At 36.5% G+C, this 17,280-nt stretch overlaps 2 protein-coding genes across 2 annotated transcripts in view; one reads left to right on the top strand and one right to left on the bottom strand.

Moving 5' to 3' along the window:
- Positions 1 to 8,712, bottom strand: part of DLC1 (DLC1 Rho GTPase activating protein) — a 521,689-nt gene extending 512,977 nt beyond the window's left edge. Inside the window, exon 1 of the mRNA XM_027530242.1 lies at positions 8,629 to 8,712. The gene's annotated coding sequence lies outside the window, so the exon portion shown is untranslated. The remainder of the gene's footprint in view (positions 1 to 8,628) is intronic.
- Positions 1 to 16,274, top strand: part of C27H8orf48 (chromosome 27 C8orf48 homolog) — a 34,729-nt gene extending 18,455 nt beyond the window's left edge. Inside the window, exon 3 of the transcript XR_003509130.1 lies at positions 16,111 to 16,274. The gene's annotated coding sequence lies outside the window, so the exon portion shown is untranslated. The remainder of the gene's footprint in view (positions 1 to 16,110) is intronic.
- The last annotated feature ends 1,006 nt before the right edge of the window (positions 16,275 to 17,280 follow it).

Below are 17,280 nucleotides of genomic sequence, written 5' to 3'. Positions count from 1 at the left end.
TCAAATTTTTTGGCTAATAAAAAATCACAAGCATGCTCCTTTTGAATGAGGGTAGTGTTCTAGATGTCAGGTGACAATTCTCCTGACTGTTCTATGATAAGTGTGTTTATTTTCATGAACGTACACTATCAAACCAACATTATGAGTACAACATCTTGGAATAATAAAAAAAAAACAATTAGGTAAGCAGAAACAACATATCTTTCAGTATTCAAAAGTCATCTGTGTTTTTGGAATTTTGCCAAAGAGAAATTCATCAAAATAAGATGAGTTCTGAGTAAATATTAAAACTTATTTTTAATCTTGAAGTCTTCAAAGACATTTTACAATCATCAAAGAAGCAATTTAGGAAAAAGAAGTAAGCATGCACCAAATTTGTTGAAGAGCTATGACTCTGAGTTAAAGGAAAAAAACCCGGGTGAAAGATATGCTGGTAACTACTAGAGATACATATTTAAACATAAACATACTCTCAAGTAGAGAAAGATTACTAATTGTGAAAATATGTATCATTAATACAGAGCCAAAAGTTGCCTCTGGTTTATTACACTAATATCTTTAAAAAGATCTTTAAATAGAAAGGCACATTTTTTCCCCTGTAGACCCACAAATGTTAAATCAACCTTAGTAAAATGGTTTCAATAAATTTTGTGGGAAATCTGTGATCATTGCACCTTATGGTGTCGGAGTTTTTGTTTCTAAATATATCACTCAAAAATGATCTAGAAAAATGAGATAGTAAGAAATCCTCTTTTTATAAAGCAACCATTATATATGCATATGTCTTCTAAAACAGGGATCCCTGACCTCCAGGATCTAATTAATGTAAATGTAATGTTCTTGAATCATCCTGAAACCATCCTTCTATCCCCCTGGTCTGTGGAAAACTTGTCTTCCACAAAACCGGTTCCTGGTGCCAAAAATGTTGGAGACCACTATTTTAGAACTATATGTGATGAGCTTAACAAGTCCCTGAATTAGATAGTTTTTAGTGTACCTATACCAAATGGTTTACTTTGGGTATGTTCTTTTGAGATGAAAATGATTTAATTCTGTTTAATCATGGAGAAAGTGAAAAGGATGAATAAATGGATTCCAATAGTGTCACATCTTCATCTTATAGTCATTTACCTGTGGCTGCCTCAGCACAAAAAACATAAGGAATCTCTCAAACGTGGCTTCTGATTTCATGATTGCTTTATCTTCTGGAAGTAGCTGGATGGTGAGATTGGAGACAGTTGGAGGATCGAAGGGTGGCCTTCTTGGCAAAGCCCTCCAGCTCTTTATGGCTCACAAAACCTGGAAGCAACAGCCTTCAGCCTCAAGTGTGTCTTATTTCAGGTTCTGCCACAGAGGATCTGTGGAAATTTCCTAACCCTCTTCACACATTCTGATAATCAGATTTCTAGAGCACTTTCTCTAAATGTACTTGATATCTTTATGGAAAAGCTAGTGCTTGGACTGCTTAGGAAGTTCACCGAAGAGCAGAATCTGGGTGTTCAGGGGTACTTGCATTTTGAATGAGAGCCTATGATCTGAGGAAGGAGGCAGAGAGAGAACAGGGAAGCTCACTGGGTTACATATGGATACATATTTTCCAATGAAGTTTTTACTTTCTTTGTAAATTTTCCAAGGATCCTCAAGGTTTTCCTTCCAAAACCTTGGCTTCACAGAACTGACAATAATCACATGTAACACTTCACATAAACCACAGTTTTGCTAAGAAGTTAGACCTCAGGAAAGCTTTCTTATCAAACACTTGTCATAGGCAAATCCTGAAAAAGGCAATTATTTTAGAATGGTAATTGTTCTATCCTGCTAAATGCCTGTGCACCCAGTGCAGGGGTAGTGGGGTGTAGACCAGCACTCCAAACTGTAAATGATATATACACACTCGCTTATTCTTCAGTGTTCAGTTATTTGAAGGAGAGATTAAAACAGTGGTGCCATCTTGTTCTTCATAAAAAGTCCAACAAGAGCAAGAAAAATTTAGATTTTTTCATCTGACTATGCCCACTTGAACTTTCATTGGCCGGATATCAATAGTATTACTTTTACACTACTGGAGCCAAAAGTTCTTATCACATTTATTGATATTATTTTAACATTCTGAATCAGATTATCCACATTTAATTTGGAAAAAAAATTCAGCTGAAAGATGGATGCATTTCCAGCTTATATCTCAAGCTTTTATTATAGCTGACATTGGACCATTTTCAAACTAGAGAAATGACATAAAAAGTGACTGGGCCATCTGCTTTGCTTCTCCCATGTCTCATGCCAATTAATCATCCAATCTTTGTTGAGACTGCTAATTTTAGCCACTTGAATGAGTTTTAATACCATGTTAAAACTAGTAAAAAAATTTGAACACCATCCGCATTTATCAGGCTATCCTTCTCAGCCTATTGATAAATTTAGATATTTTGCTCTTTTTAGTTAAAATAAGCAAATTTTATTTAATGTATCTACACTAGGATAAAGGTCGTAGTGTGTATGTGTGTGTGCACATGAGTGTGTGTGTGTGATGGAGGATAAAATCATTAATAGAATTACAGTGTACACAAACATAAGAGGCATTGACAAGACTATAGCAAATGATATTATGATATATGAAATGTGTGTATGTATACAGATATATATTTAGTGAAGATATGCTTATTCAAAGTCAACATCATGCTCTCTTGCAGATCACCACTGAAAATATGTTTCATAACTGCATAGAATGACTAAGTTAAAAAAAAACTTGTAGACATATTCTCATCTATTTTTAATTTGAATTACTCTATCCAAGATTTGGAATTACATCATATATAGAATAAGAGAGCCACCAGACAACTAAATTTAGCCCCTTTTGTGAGGAATGTAGACTTGAATAAATTATTGTGAGCTAAGAAAATTTATATTAAAAAAAAAGAAAAGTGTTATCAAGAGTCTAATTACTAGTTTTTCTCTGGCACTAGTAGTTTTCTTTTTTGTCTTAAAAAAAAATCCCTCTAGGTGTCGATTTTCTCATCCAATTGAGAAGCTTATTTTCTAGAGTATTTGTATTAACAGGTGATTTTAAAAATGTTTTTAAATAAATAAATTTATTAATTTAAAAACATTTTTTAAATCTCCTGTTAATTTTGACTGTGCTGGTCTTTGTTGCTGCAGAGGCTTTTCTCTCGTTGTAGAGAGTAAGGGCTACTCTCTAGTTGTGGCCCATGGACTTCTCATTGCAATGGCTTCTATTATTGTTGTGGACCATGAGCTCTAGGGCTCAGATTCAATAGTTGTGGAGCATGGGCTTAGTTTCTCCGAGGCATGTGGGATCTTCCTGGACCAGGGATTGAACCCGTGTCTACCACCTTGGCAGGTGGATTCTTAACCACTAAATCACCAGGGAAACCATGGTGAAATTGTAGTCTGATTTTATTTTCTTTGTAATACCTTTCTGAATTTTTTTGACATTTTAATAATTCGAATTTTACTTAAAAATCTTAACTGTTGGGCTTCCCTGGTGGCTCAGTGGTAAAGAATCCTCCTGCCAGTGCAGGAGACTCCAGTTCAATCCCTGGGTCAGGAAGATCCCTTGGAGGACGCCATGGTGACCCACTCCAGTATTCTGGCCTGGAGAATCTCATGGACAGAGGAGGCTGGTGGGCTACAGTCCATAGGGTTGCAAAGAGTCAGGATTGAAGCAACTTAGCACAAACACACAGTGTTTAGTGCCTGCTGCTGATTCAAGCCCTTTCAGGGCTTGCTCTACACTGAGCAGGCTGCGGGGAAATGGGACTGCTGAGCCCAGAGTGGATCTGCTTTGGTCAGTTTCATTATTTACATACCCAACAAATATTTTCTTTGAAGAGTTTCTTGACTGAATAAAATATAAGAGTGACTGCCAAATGCTTCCTAAGATCCCTTTTAGAAATAATCTGCTATTTTCACATTCTTTTATAAGCCTAAAAGTATGATAAAATTTCCCTAGTTATCTTTATTTTGTTTCAGTTTACAAGCTGATATGAACATATTTGCATTTGCATGCACTGGATTTTTCTTTAAATGACTCAATGCTAAATTTATTACCATTGTATTACTTTTATTACTTTGCTTTAATTAATCAGTATTAGATAAGTCAATTTACACAATGGCCTTAGTATATAACAAATCAGCCCGAAGTCAGTTCCCTAGTGTATGCTGTTATGTTAACATTGCCTCATTCCATGAATGAGCTAAAAGTTTGAAAAACAATTAGGAAATATTTTGCCATTTGGAATGTTATCATTGCAAAACTATTATTTCATTTTTCAAATAAGAAAATATGAGATTCTGTATAAAACATAAATGTAAAAGTTATCTACGTCTGTAGTTATACTCTAAAAAATTATAGCCTTCATTGCTTCTATAACTGAACAAGAACTGAAAATAAATTGAACATTTAACTTGAATACAAAAAAATAGGGCAAACAGAAGTAGCAGAAGAAAATTAAATGAAACAGATGAAACCTGAAAATTGTGAATTAGAAAGAAAACAAGTATACTGATTGAAAAAGTCTGCTTCTATGGCAAGAGCAATAATAAAAATACCCTTCTCATGTGTGATTTAGACAAAAGTAAAAATATATATATATGCCATTAGAAATTATAAAGTAGATATACTCACAATAGTGGGAGCAATTAAAGAATTATAAAGATCATTATGTTAACTTCATGTTGCTGATTTTGCACATTCAATAAAATGAGTAGTGTTATAGAACAATAATAAATAACTCAAAGTGACTTGAATAGAAGAAGAAAACTTGTACAAAATCAAAATCTATGAGTGGGAAAATTTTTGTTTATTGTTAAAATAGAACTAGGGGAAGGTGGATTTTTTTTTCTGCTTTTTTAATTAGTCAAAATAGTCTTATGACAGAAGAATTAAAAGTCTTACTTTTATAATGATTTTATTACCAAATACTGATGAAGAAGGCAGAAATAAAAGATTAACCAAGAACATAAACATCTAGGAATAAACTACAAAACCTGTGGAATCATTCTCTCAGAGAATTATGAAACATTATTAAAAGACTAACAAATATCTAAATAAGTGGACACAGATACCAAATACAGAGATTAGAAGACTCAAAACTTAAATATCAATTCTAGCCATGTTTAATACATAAATTTAATACAAATTAAAATCTCTCTCTTTTGGTAGAAATTGACAAAGTAATTTTAAATTGGGAGATGCAAAGTTTCTTAAATACCCAAGATAATTCTGAAGAAAGAAAAAACATTAGAAAAATCTTATCTAATAAGTAAAATGTACAGTTGAGAAAGGAAAGTGAATCTCTAACTATGTATGTATCAGTTTGCATGACCTATGAGCATATTGGACAATCTGATTCAAGTTTAACATCCTCAATTGGTTCTCTATTCTCCACTGAAAGTCACTCAGTCATGTTCAACTTTTTGTGACCCCATGGACTATACAGTCCATGGAATTCTCCGGGACAGAATACTGGAGTAAGTAGCCATTCCCTTATCCAGGGGATCTTCCCAACTCAGGTATCGAACCCAGATCTCCCACATTGCAAGTGGATTCTTTACCAGCTGAGCCACCAGGCAAGTCCAGGAACACTGGAGTGGGTAGTCTATCCCTTCTCCAGTGGATCTTCCTGACCTGGGAATTGAACCAGGGTTTCCTGCATTGCAGGCAGATTCTGTACCAGCTGAGCTACCAGGGAAGCCCATTCTCCACCGAGCCTTGCCCAAATCAGAAGCACTACCTGATGTTATTATTTGGAGAAGCTGACACAGATGGCAGTACCAGAACTTTAAGTCTGAAAAATCAATAGAAAGTATGCTTTTCTTCTAGAAGTTGTGCTAGCTGTTCAGACTATTTGGGATCCCACTTTATATAATTCTCAATTATTTTTTAATGGATTTGTATTGAATTAAGTGTGCTGTTAGGAGAAATACCTGTGTCTCTGATAATCTTTCATCTAATTTATAAAGTCTCTTAGGTCATGGGTTGTAAAAAATTCCGTGATTGAAACCTAGTAAGAAGAAATGAATAAAAGAATTCCTTGGGGAAATGAAGACCTAAAGTAATTAAAATATTCCAATGAGGCTCAGTAGTCAACATTCCCTCTCAGATACATACATTGTTCTTCCTATTATCTCAACTCCAGAAAATTAACTACAACTGGAGTGTCCAAGGGAGTTTTAAAATAAAACTCAACATCAAAGAAATTTTGCATTTTCTGTCAAATACTAGCATAACCCTCAAGCAATCATCTTCACTCAAATAAGAAAGTGGAATAGACATAGTTAACATGAAGGCAAAGCAGCAGTATAAATATATACCATAGTATTCTTGGACATGATTACTTTTATTCCTAATAGAGATTTTTAATTTTTATGCCTTTCCTAATTACAGGTTATTTAAATGTTTCTTTTTTTATTTAAACTTATTTTAACATAAAATATTGACATTGTGATAAACAGCATCTGAAATTAAGTTTGTTCTCATTAATTTTATTTCCATATTGTGCACATAAATAGCTACAAGCATCAACAGATCAAGGGCCTTTATTTGTGTGATCATGGTACAGTAATGTTTTAAAGAAGATAGCTTATTTTTAAAACAAGCTTTCTGATATAAACGTGAAATTACATGTTGTCTAAAAATTACTTCTACATAACAAGGGAACTAAGACAAATAGAAGGACTATATATGAAACAAGAATGGCCATATGTGTTGATTGTTAATGCTTTGTCCTAGGGACCTAGAAATTCATTACCCTGCTCTGTTTTTACATATGTCTAAAATTCTTCATAGATTTCTTTTTAAAGTTAGGGCAAAATAAGGGCATTTCCAGGCTATTGAACAAACTAAACTATTCAAATTCCTGTATTTCCAAAATTAAGCTATAAAATTTCCAATTGTGAAGGTTCTAGGGAAGAACTGTATTTTCCCTCTTATTTTTAAAATTTGTTTAGATAAAAGCATCTGTAGCTAATATAATGTTTTATCTGCCATCAGACCACTTCCACATGTACTAATAATGTAACTGAATTTTAAGAGGTTTGCTAGGTTGAGGACTTATTTTAAGGTATCAGAAATTAAGATTTCTTAAGGTTTTTAGGTGGCAGTACATTAGATAATACAGCTGTTAATATAAAGTGAACATGCTAAATTTTAAGATAATTAAAGATAATGAGTAAATTAAAGCATTCAAAGAATGAGCAATTTTAACAAAATTAAAAACAGATTTCTTATTCTGAAAACTCTGTAATAAGAAATATGAAAAACATGCAGGCTAATACTTGCAGTGATTTTTTCTTGCGCATTAAAGATGCTATTGGAAATATGAACTTGATTTTTCTCATTAGGATGCTGACTTTAACTGTCACCCATCTCTATTTCAATGTAATGTTTCTAACATCATTCATTGGTTTATAACAGTCCTGGCAATATTAAAACAGAAATTAATATATACAGTTCACTGATCTAGACAAAGTTTTATTGATGAGAATCAGAAGTTTTCTTCTTTAAACAGAAGAGAGATTATTGAATCAACAGAGAGGTAACAGAATCATATCAGGAATTTATAAGATTAATTTGTAGTAATATTATCTTCCTGCAAATTAAAATGGACAATGTACTCAACATAAGTTTAAAAAAAATGCATAGTAAGTTTTAATTACTTATGCTGAAAGGTCCTACACTCTACATTATATTGACTATTTAAATCTTCCCAGTCTAAATGTTCAGGACCTTTGCCCTGTTAGAAAAAAACCAAGTGAGTAAATGCAAGTGATTTTAAATTAAGGAGACTGTGCAATTACTTTAGGGAAGAGAAAATTAGCTTATCCATTAGCATTATAGGTTGCTGTAAGGGAAAAACAGGCTGTCTGTCCATTCTATTAACTCTCAACCTCAAGGCAACCAATCATTTCATTAGTAACATTGTTGATTAAGCAGCTCTGAATTAAAAAAAAAAGCTATGTCTTTAGACAATAACACCTTTGCACTATGTTTCTCTAGAATTGCTTTGATCTATTTGGTACATCAGTCAATTGTCAGAAGAGGCAAGTGTTTTATCTAACAGACCTTGATCAATTTTATGAAAAAGTTTATGATAAAAAGAACACTGTAAAATTTATTTTTCTAGTCAAAATAACTTTAAACATAGATGAACATTATTTCAAAGCACAATGTTCAATCTGTATTGAAGTTATTCAATAAAGTAACAGATGAAAGTGTAAATCCTGAATAGTATCATCTGCTTTAAACAAAACAAACGTTTTCACTTTGAACTTTGTAGAGGAAATCATTTTTCCAAACAATTACATGACATACCACTGCAATTATCACTTACTGTTAAAAATTCATACTTCACGAGAAAATATTTTACATTTTTAGATGAATATAATTTCCATCAATGCCAGAAAGTGACACCAAGCGAGCATCTTATGTTTTTTTGTTTAAGTATATATAACCTTAGGCATTTTTCTCTTCTTATAAAACTTCATTTCATGAGCAACGTATTATGATTGTGTTTTCAGAAACACTTCAACATGCGAACGGCTTACATAATGATGCACATATATTGTTATATATGATATTAAATATAAAAGGAAGAGTAAGAATTTTACCTGGTTAATCACCTGTGTTGGTCTCTCTGAAGCTGGCTAGAACAGATGGATTCCCAGGCGATGTCTTGTCGGATGATCCTGACTGAGGGTGGCCGCAGTTTGAAGGGGTGGGACTTGTCTTCAGCAATGAATTCCCAAGGGACTGCTTCCAATCAGGGAATGCTGTCGCAGACAATGAAACCATTCTCCATTTGTTGACCCTAGTTTTGTAAGTACGATCTGCTGTGGGTGTATTCAAGCATCAGTGGAGGGACTGACATATATTTCACTGAAGTTTATAGCATGCAGGATATTTTGAAATAAGGATTACATGAAAATGAGACCGATCTGTCATTTCTTGGAAGTTTTTCCACTGTGTATTAATTTCTTCTAATTTCCCCCCTGTTGAGACATAAAGCATAAAAAGGCTTAACTCCAAGCAGTATAATCTCTCACTTAATGATACTGGGAAGCCCTCTGAAACAAAGCTGGTGGCAGGATACACACCGTCTCTGCCCATGAAAATTTGAATGATGGGTGGGGAGTGGAATCTCCCTATTTTTGGAGCCTCCTTATTCAATTCTGGAGCAGGAAATGGCAACCCACTCCAGTATTCTTGCCTAGGAAATCCAATGGACAGAGGAGTCTGGTGAGCTAGTCTGTGGGGTCGTAAAGAGTCAGACACGACTGAACGATTAATACATTTACCCAGTTCAGGATGGTATTAACCTGTTAGACATCTCTACATCTGATGGTTATTTATGGATAATATTGTCACCATAATTGTATACAGTCGTACATTTAATTTCTGCATTGCAGATAGCTTTATTTGACTATCAGTCTGAGAGATGCATTTTCTGGAAGTATTGTGTAGTCTTTCTAGTTTGTTTTGACACTTCTGTCAGTTCCTTTAAGTATATATCTAGACTCCAACAACTCCCACCACTTTGACCTCTCCTGCCCTGGCAGAGCTGACCGGGAGCTCTCTTTCTAACTAGCTCGTCTTTTGCTACACCTCAGTCCCACAGTCTATTCTCCATACAACAGCCTGGCTGATCTTGTAAAAACCTGTCAGATCATGTCATTTTCCTGCTTCTCCTATAAGGTCCTACTCATAATAAGTGATCTTGAAATTCTTTGGTATCTTCCAACCTGATTCAGAATAAAATAAAAATTCTTAGTGATAGTCTGCTGTAGCCTGGCCCCTCACCCCAGCCCTGTGACCTCCCTTCACACTCTCACACCTTCTCTTGCACTGCCTCGCTTGCTCCCTGAACTCTAGGCACCCACGCCTTCCCGCCCTTCCGCAAAAGTGTCAAGGGCACTCCTGCCTCAGGAACTTGGATGTGCTGATCACTCTCCTGGGATACTCTGCTCCACATGGTTTTCTCTGCTTTTAATTTTCAGTTCAAATGTCAGTTTAACTAAGGGATCCTCCTTAACTGCCTGTGAAAATAGCAAGTACACCTTCATCACACTCTCCTGACCTTGTTTTCTTTCTTTCGTCATAGCATTTAGTTATTTATATGTTTTTGTTTATGAGTTATCTCATCCAAAAGAATATAAACTCCCAGAGAAAGGGGACTTTGATTTATCTTAGCATTGAATAAAGCTTTGCAGAATAGGTACTGAATAAATGCTTTTAAATGAATGAGTGATTAAGCTTTGCTTTTTCTTCCCCATTTTATAGAGTATTCTATCCAATACAATGTAATAGAATAAATGAAATATCAGTCTATTCTAATGATAGCTTATGTTACTATGATAGTTATGACAGCGTAACTATCTAATGTATCTTAAAATCTCAAAACCTGAGAACCCCTTAATGTTCATTGTGATTCATCTTCTGATACCAGGCTGGACTGCATTTTAGTCTGAAATTGAACCTACGGACAGTTTTTTTCCTGATGTTCTTTTATATCTGCTCAATTGGCTTAATTACCTTTATTATAAGAAAATCTTTTCTGCATAAAAACTGGTTTCTTTCCACAAATAATCTCTCAGAAGATTCTGAATGCTCTTAATAGACTTTTTTCTACCTTAAAATATGTGAAGCTTCTTTGAGGCATTAATTTACTATAGGTCTTAATTTATTCTTTCACAGTGAAAATTTATTTCCATATTCATTTTAGCAAAATCTGTACATCTGTATTAAAACATCTATTTACTGGAGATTAAAACATGAAGTGTCAGTTTTGTGAAACAGCATACAAGTAAGGGTAGCTTTACCCTCCCTTAAGCGAGAATTAACTTTCACATTTTATCTCTGGTTTGCCCCAGTGGTTATTTCCAGACAATGTGAGGGAAAATGGTGCAACCAACATATGAATTTCAATTTGTGAAAGGCCTCTATCAATTTGTAACTGTTTTAAAGTTTATGCCAGGTCATCGATTAAGATATAGGTAGTAATGTGAGAGAGCAAATGTGTTAGAACTCAGAGGATGTAGAATGCATAGGACTGGGTGGTTTCAGAATGGTTGGAATGTTAAGGTGTTTCATTAGTTTGGTTAATATATATATAGCAGTGTATTTGCTGTAGCTAAAAACTTGGTAAAGCAGTAGGAGACAGGACAACAGCAGAGCAGTCCTGGTCTGATGGCTTTAAAATAAAATGTTCCCACATATTTAAAAAAATGTTTATTTATTTATTTGGCTGCATCAGGTCTTGGCTGCAGCACGTGGTGTCATCATCGTGTCATGGGGGATCCTTCCTTGTGTCACACAGACTCCCAGTTGTGGTGCTTGGGCTCAGTAGTTACAGTACTTGGGCTCAGTAGTTGCAGGGCTTGGTCTCAGCTGTTCTGCGGGTGTGTGGGATCTTAGTGCTGTGACCAGTGATTGAACCCACGCCCCTTGCATTGCAAGGCAGTTTCTTAACCACTGGACTGCGAAGGAAGTCACCCAAATATTTTTCACTGGATAGTTCTTTTAGGATTTTACCAGGGACCGTGTCTGTCTGTGTCTCTATTCTCTGTTTATCTACTTAACCTATTTAGCTATCTTTAGCCACGCATAAGGGAAGATGGGAGAAGGCAATGGCACCCCACTCCAGTACTCTTGCCTGGAAAATCCCATGGATGGAGGAGCCTGGTAGGCTGCACTCCATGGGGTTGCTGAGGGTCGAACACGACTGAGCGACTTCCCTTTCACTTTTTACTTTCATGCATTGGAGAAGGAAATGGCAACCCACTCCAGTGTTCTTGCCTGGAGAATCCCAGGGACGGGGGAGCCTGGTGGGCTGCCGTCTATGGAGTCTCACAGAGTCGGACACGACTGAAGCAACTTAGCAGCAGCAGTAGCAGAAGGGAAGATACTCAGAATATTTAACAACAGCCTTACCTGAGGCAATAACTAAATGGAATGAAATTTGGCCATAATCCTTGGAGTGGAGTCTCAGTGGCTCCTTACTTTGCTAAGCATCACTCTGATTTGTTGGGTTACAGAGACAGGGTCCCAGTGTAGGTGCTGAGTTCCATAAGGGTGTTCAGGACACTTGATACAGTGACCAACTAATGACCAGCTAGCTAATGACCAATTGGTTGGGAAATGTTTTGCTACTTAACAAGTGGTGAGATTTCTTTAATTATGTAATCTCTGCCTTTTAAAATTATACATGCACACAGAAAATAAATTTAAAGGATGGAGTAAAAATAAAAATTGTGGTATCTGTGCACAGTTACTAGTTAATTACTAACCACAATAAATTCTGAGAGCAAGGTTGCTTGTTAATGTTCAGTAGAGTTCAGTTCAGTCGCTCAGTCGTTTCCGACTCTTTGCGACCCCATGAAGGGCAACACGCCAGGCCTCCCTGTCCATCACCAACTCCTGGAGTCCACCCAAACCCATGCCCATTGTGTCGGTGATGCCATCCAGCCATCTCATCCTCTGTTGTCCCCTTCTCCTCCTGCCCTCAGTCTTCCCCAGCATCAGGGTCTTTTCAAATGAGTCAGCTCTTCGCATCAGGTGGCCAAGTATTGAAGTTTCAGCTTCAACATCAGTCCTTCCAATGAACACCCAGGACTGATCTCTTTTAGGATGGACTGCTTGGATCTCCTTGCAGTCCAATGGACTATCAAGAGTCTTCTCCAACACCACAGTTCAAAAGCATCAATTTTTAAGCACTCAGCTTTCTTTGTAGTCCAACTTTCACATCCATACATGACCACTGAAAAATCCATAGCCTTGACTAGATGGACCTTTGTTGACAAAGTAATGTCTCTGCTTTTTAATATGCTATCTAGGTTGGTCATAACTTTCCTTCCAAGGAGTAAGCGTCTTTTAATTTCATGACTGCAATCACCATCTGCAGTGATTTTGGAGTGCAGAAAAATAAAGTCAGCCACTGTTTCCCCTGTTTCCCCATCTATTTCCCATGAAGTGGTGGGACTGGATGCCATGATCTTAGGTTTCTGAATGTTGAGCTTTAAGCCAACTTTTTCACTCTCCACTTTCACTTTCATCAAGAGGCTCTTTAGTTCTTCACTTTCTGCCATAAGGATGGTGTCATCTGTATATCTGAGGTTATTGATATTTCTCCTGGCAATCTTGATTCCAGCTTGTGTTTCTTCCAGCCCAGCGTTTCTCATGATGTATTCTGCATATAAGTTAAATAAGCAGAGTGACAATATACAGCCTTAACGTACTCCTTTTCCTATTTGGAACCAGTCTGTTGTTCCATGTCCAGTTCTAACTGTAGCTTCCTGACCTGCCTACAAGTTTCTCAAGAGGCAGGTCAGGTAGTCTGGTATTCCCATCTCTTTCAGAATTTTCCACAGTTTATTGTGACCCACACAGTCAAAGGCTTTGGCATAGTCAATAAAGTAGAAATAGATGTTTTTCTGGAATTCTCTTGCTTTTTTGATGATCCAGCAGATGTTGGCAATTTGATCTCTGGTTCCTCTGCCGTATCTAAAACCAGCTTGAACATCTGGAAGTTCAGGTTCACGTATTGCTGAAGCCTGGCTTGGAGAATTTTGAGCATTAGTTTACTAGCATGTGAGATGAATACCATTGTGTGGTAGTTTGAACATTCTTTGGCATTGCCTTTCTTTGGGAATGGAATAAAAATTGTTCTTTTCCAGTCCTGTGGCCACTGTTGAGTTTTCCAAATTTGCTGACATTTTGAATGCAGCATTTTCACAGCATCATCTTTTAGGATTTGAAATAGCTCAACTGGAATTCCATCGCCCCCACTAGCTTTGTTCATAGTGATGCTTCCTAAGGCCCGGCCAACTTCACATTCCAGGATGTCTGGCTCTAGGTGAGTATGAGTGATCACACCTTTGCGATTATCTGTTAGTGGGTGGAAATTGATATTACAAATAAGCTTCAAAAGGTTTTGCTGGCCTTGTCAGATTTTACTTTGTATATTTGCTGATGAACAACACACAATAGAGGGAAACCTCTCAGCTCTTCAAACTTTTTATTGCTGTTTTCATTTGTATTCTTCTTATTATTATTATTATTAAATCCAATATATAGATGGTAATTGACCACTAAGATCAGTATTGAGAATTGAGAAGAAAAAATAATGTTTCTCATTGGGAAAAAATTAGATTGCTTTTTCTACCCTCACTAAAATTTGTGCCACTATTGAAGCCTTTATTACTTCACCTGTGATTGTTTCTTGTGATACTTACCAGATTTGACTACTAGACTGTTTTCTGGAGTCGAGGACAGGAGGTTTTCATTTAAATGTGAGAACTCTAAACCATATAAAGAGCTCCTCAGGATAAAGAGTCATTTTATCCATTGCTATATTTTCCCAATCTTCATAAATCTTGAGCTCTATGCATCCTTAATGACCATTTTTTTAGCACAGTTTATATTTCCTAATCTGTGTCACCAGGTATGGTGGGAGATACTGGACATAAGTACAGATATAAATATAAACTTGCCTTCTAAAGATTTCCCATCTTGTTGAGAAACTAGAATAAACTGTCAAATGATAAATAAATCAACAAATCAGTTTAAGTGATAGATGGGTGACATAACATAGTTGTTAAGTGTTTGGCAGTCTATGCAAGTCTTTCCATAAATTATTTTGTTAACTATCAGTGCAGGAGTTTTTATAATGTAGACCTGAAATTACTATCCAGGCATAGTATCATTGCAACAGTTGTGGTCTGACTGCTACAGATAATGAATTATGGTAAAATATGTGTGTGTGTGCTCAGTCACTTAGTCTTTTCTGACTTTTTGCAGCCCTATGGACTATAGCCCACCAGGCTCCTCTGTCCATGGGATTCTTGAGGCAAAAATATTGGAGTGGGTTGCCATGCCCTCCTCCCAACTCAGGGATCAAACCCACATCTCTTGTGTCTCCTATAGTGGCAGCAAGTTCTTTCCTCCTAGAGACACCTGGGAATCCCAAAATATATGTGCAACTAGCTATTAGGTGAGGACCAGGGGATGGAATCTGAGTTATATTCACATTATTTGAACCATGTATGATGAAAACACATGTATGCTTATGCAGTTGAATAATTTGATAATTTTAAGGTGGAAAAAAAGTGAAAGTGAAAGTCACTGTGTCGTCTCCAACTCTTTGGGACTCCATGGATAGTCCATGGAATTTTCCAGGCCAGAATACTGGAGTGGGTAGCCTTTCCCTTCTCCAGGGAACCTTCCCAACCCAGGAATGAACCGGAGTCTCCTGCATTGCAGGCAGATTCTTTACCAACTGAGCTATCAGGGAAGCCCAATATTTATTTATTTATTTGTTTTTTTAGGTATTGCCAAATGCTCTTTAGAATCCATCATAATGATATTTTAGGAAAAACAAAAAAGGTTGGTGCTGCAAATTTATGCATCCATGTGAACTGTCAAGCAAATACTGAATATTTCTCCAGTGAATGTTTACAGCTGACTTCAGTGGAGGTTGTTTCACTTTCAGAGATATATTAATCAAGGAAAAGTGAAACCATGAATTTAGCCATAGGAAATTTGAGAAAAAGCTTTGTGTCATTTATATGCTAAAGAGGTCAAGATCATGGGCAAAATCTGTCAAGAGTAAGATGTGACTTTGCCACCAGGTATGGGTGGCACAGTTGGTAAAGAATCTGCCTACCAGGGCAGGAGACAGAAGAGATGCCGCTTTGATCCCTGTGTTGGGAAGATCCCTGGCATAGGAAATGACAACCCACCCCAGTTGTGTTGCCTGGAAAACTCCATGGACAGAGGAGCCTGGCGGGCTATATCCTGTGAAGTCACCTCAGACATCTCCCTCTCTCTCTCTCTCTCTCTCTCTCTCACACACACACACACACACACACACACTCAAGTGCTGAAGAAAGCAAGAAATGCAGCAGAATCTGTACTCCCTGGGTTGGAAGACAGTTTATACTCAGACTTCCAATCTGATACTGAAGAAGACATTCAGTTACTAAGACAGATAAAATGTAGTTACTAATGCAAACCTATTTTGGTTTTTGGTTGCTTAAAAGTGGATATTTAACATTTTTCTTTGGGGAAAAAAAACCATTTTTTTTTTTTTTTTACAGAAAGGTATTTTACAATAAGTTGTCTTCAAATGCAGACAGTTTGTATTTGAATGAAGAACATCCCACTGGCCTCATAATAAGGTTTCAACATTGAGTCCCTTGGACTGCAAGGAGATCCAACCAGTCCATTCTAAAGGAGATCAGCCCTGGGATTTCTTTGGAAGGAATGATGCTAAAGCTGAAACTCCAGTACTTTGGCCACCTCATGCGAAGAGTGGACTCATTGGAAAAGACTCTAATGCTGGGAGGGATTGGGGGCAAGAGGAGAAGGGGACAACAGAGGATGAGATGGCTGGATGGCATCACTGACTCGATGGACATGAGTCTGAGTGAACTCCGGGAGTTGGTGATGGACAGGGAGGCCTGGCGTGCTGCGATTCATGGGGTCGCAAAGAGTCGGACACGACTGAGCGACTGATGTGATTTGATCTGATCTGAGGGGGCAGATCTGAATAGAGCAGTGTGGTAATCCTTCTCCAATAAGAAACTTGACCAGTTTTCCTGTCAATTTTACTTCCCAGTTCATTCTGCTGTCTCTGCCAGTACTTCTCCAGGCCGAGAGCTGAATAGAAAATTAGGACAGAATCACAGAGAAATGCCACTTCAGCTTACGTCAGTTCTTACATAGACGATAGATGTAGAAGTAGCTTTGAACATTAAACACACACACGCACAAACATTTTATAAATGGGTATATAAGGTGTTTTTTAGATATCAGATTTATGAGGATGATATTTATTTTCTGATAAGCAAGGATTAAATGTAAATATGTAATAACAAAATGTAAATATGTTATAAAAGCCTATTTGGAGACTCTATCCTGGGATCTATGGTGTTACCATGATGCTGGACAGATACGTGCTTCTTAGTAAAAATTTCTTAGTGTGAAAAAAATTTTTACTGTAAATATAGAAGTTGGAATGATAGTTTTCTAACAACTTTTATAATCACTAAAGAGGAACTATGTCCTTCATATTTGTTTTTAAAATATTTCTCCACAACATTTGAAGTTCATAAAATTAGTATATTCCTGGCTTTGCAAACCACTTTTTTAGATCAAATACAAGCTTAAAAATCCATTTAACTGTTCTTCAGCAAAGGGATAAATTTGTTCATTTTCTGAGTTCTGTGTTGTGCTTCAATTAGATTACTGTCTAACTGGTTTCCATC

Source organism: Bos indicus x Bos taurus, chromosome 27 (genome assembly GCF_003369695.1).
Source record: "Bos indicus x Bos taurus breed Angus x Brahman F1 hybrid chromosome 27, Bos_hybrid_MaternalHap_v2.0, whole genome shotgun sequence".
Lineage (NCBI taxonomy): Eukaryota > Metazoa > Chordata > Mammalia > Artiodactyla > Bovidae > Bos > Bos indicus x Bos taurus.
Note: the sequence above shows the minus strand (reverse complement) of the source record. Positions and strands in the feature narration are given on the sequence as shown.